Here is a 3,113-nt window from a genome sequence, read left to right as displayed (position 1 = left end):
CTCTCTCGTTTATTGACTACGTTGACAATGGCATGGGACCCAGATGTCAGAAATCCATTACGAGGAGCCATTTTTTTATTAGATTGAACTAAGGAGGCACTTTGCTTGCGTACTGCCATGACCTTGGCGGGTCCCTGCTGTCATCCTCTCCATGTACAATCATCTCCTGGTTGTGTACGCGTCAACTTGGTAGGCCCACAAGTCAGCCTCTAAACCCGTGGAGGACAAATACAACCCATTTAAAAAAATAATAGCCCATTCCATATGTTCAAACGGAAAGTTCAACATTCAGAGCAAAATAACAGGTCTGATCCACATATAGAGTACTGAACTTCCACGTTGACAACCATCATAGCCAAGTTAACTATCTACTTCCACTAATACTCTAGTAGCGTACAAGTACTAACTTACTCTTAGCTAACTAGACGATGTTGGACGCCATCTGTGGTACAAGCTAAACGCCGGCACCGGCATCCTCCGCCTCGCCTCGGACTTGCCAGAGGTGCGATAGGGCGCGTTGCTCGCGCGCGTTGGCCCTTTCCATGCCAGCGTGGTCCACCGAAGCTTCGGCTTCTAAGAGGGAAACCCGCTTGATGAGCTGGTAGTAAAAATCGGCATCGCGAACGCGTGCGTGCCCGATAGCCTCCAGGGCTATTTGCCGGGCGCCGGCCTCCACGTAGTCGGCCCACGTGCGGGCGCTCTGCTCGCGACTCAGAGGGTCGGTGCGCTGCTGCTCCATGTCCCGCTGGCGGCGCAAATCGGCGATACACTACTCATCCGCCAAGCGGTCGCGCTCCAACAACTCCTGCTCCTCCGCCAGGCGGTCGCGCTCCAACAAGTCCTCGATCTCCGCATTGCCATCTAAAGACCTATAGAATGCCTCCTCCCTCCGTCTGCCTTCCGGTGAAAAATCGAACACTAGTTCCGGCGGTGACCGCCTCTGGCCACGCCTATCGCGGACGGGCGGGGGCATGGCGGACGTGGCGAGAGCGAGGATAAGTGGCGAGCAACGTCAGGCCGGTGGGGGCTTATGAGGATAGGGCGAGTTGGGTCACGGTGCCACCATAGAAGGCCGAGAAACAGTACTTATAAGCGGAAGGTAGCGTGACGGTCATCGGAATTCAATGCATAATGAAGCAGGCATGGCTTAGCACGCTAGCTTGCCGTGGAAAACTAGAGAAACTGAAATTCTGACAGTGCCGTCCCGTTCCGTCCGTGCTGGGTCGCACGCCGGCATTACGGTCAAACGAGTGCACTCGAATCATATCCCTCCTTGTCAATAATGATTCCACGGATTTAAAAGGCCCGCAACAATTAAAGCGCATCTTTTTTCGCATCAGTTAGCTGCCTTAATTACGGCCGACTGCATGTGGGCACTCAAAATCGCTCGCAGCCAGTACGCGGAGCAGCATGCAACGAGTCACAACCGAGGGCATTAATTGATGAACTTTAGCTGGGAGATAAGGCATTTGCGAATGTTTTTGCTAGCAGTTTCTTCAGATTCGCATGGCATTTTCTTCCGAGCAGCTTGTCAGTTTCTTCAGAGGTAGGCATTTTTATTCAAAAAACTGCCACTTCGGATCTTGCGTCGCAACTAAAACAGCCAGGAGCGCATTAGTAGGCTAGCTAGTGATCGATCGGTAACTTGTAAACACTGAGCGAACAGATATAAGGAACTGTTAATGCATCTCAATGATTCACAGATCATATACAAATATGTAGCTCCAAAAGCAATGATCAGCCACAACTAAAACCAACTAGTACGATTCCCATACATAAGATCAACATGTTAATGCATCTCAATGATTCACAGATCATATACAAATATGTAGCTCCAAAAGCAAAGATCTAGAAAAAACATATGTTCTTCCTACTAACATGGATGCTTCTCTTGGCCAACATTCAGTATAGACTGAATGACAAATTTGTTTGTGAAGTCTACAATTCCTCTTGCAAATGTAAGTGGTTTCACCAACAGCTGGAACCATGGGAATGAACCACACATGATGGAGGAACATCCACTGCAATATGATTTGGTCTTCTCTTGATCACACGGCGAGACTATTTTCGGAATACAAACTTTAACTTAGGCAAAATGATGCCCATTGTATAATCGGACCAAAGCAATGAAGCACCTAGTGTGGGCCAATAAATAGTACAGTACTACTTTTCTGCAGTCCATGAAGTGACTATCCAATCTTTCTGTGTCTATTTTCCAATGGCACTGCATGTAGTGACTATACTATTCTCTTGTGTAGTTCAACCAAAATTGCGGTCACTTTGTGTGTTTGCTAAATAGCAATGGGCAGATATCTCTGTCTGCACAAATATCAAGCAGCTAGTAAACATATACCCCACCTTGTATTTTCGGTTTTAACATGTCTCTTCCGCTTAGATCTGTCATGTTTTGCACTAGACAATTTGATACAGTCATGTTTTGCCCTGGACAATTTCATACTGAATTGATTTTCTTATTCAGAGCAGAAATATAGCGCATATTCTTCATCAGACCAAGGATATCCATGGTCGCAGTGATGGAAGAGGTGAAATCGATACAACCGAAATTGAGCATCCAGTCATTGAATCATGTCCTGCACCTCCAATGTAGGTCCACCCTGCCAATAAATTCACATGCAAACCACTAGTATTACTATCTAATGACAGTACAAAAAGAGTAGCAAGATAGTAGCAAACCATGTACCTTCTTAATGAACAGCTCATAGTGCCACCAATTGGATATAAAGGTTTGGGAGAAAACATGCTCCTAATGTTGAACCAGTTGGACTTTTTGTGCAGTTCCACTAAACTCGAGCATCCCTGTTTGCATAGATATTGAAAGTGTGATTACTATAAAAGTGGCACTAGTTGAAGCATAGACTCACAAATATAAGCATTCCAATTTCTTAATGGGAAAAGGTAGCAAGACTGTTTCTAACCACCTTTTTGAAGGAATAAATAAGGCAACAGAGGCTGATGTCAGAAAGGCATATATAGTTCTTTCTGAAAGAATGATCGATTCCTGACCTTTCCTCTTCTTTTAAGCATATTTTGTGCAGTTCAACTAAAATAAAATGCCATCACCGCCTTGACAATTCAGTGACACTGTACAAAAG

The sequence above is a fragment of the Aegilops tauschii genome, chromosome 4 (assembly GCF_002575655.3).
Source record: "Aegilops tauschii subsp. strangulata cultivar AL8/78 chromosome 4, Aet v6.0, whole genome shotgun sequence".
Classification (NCBI taxonomy): Eukaryota; Viridiplantae; Streptophyta; class Magnoliopsida; order Poales; family Poaceae; genus Aegilops; species Aegilops tauschii.
Note: the sequence above shows the minus strand (reverse complement) of the source record.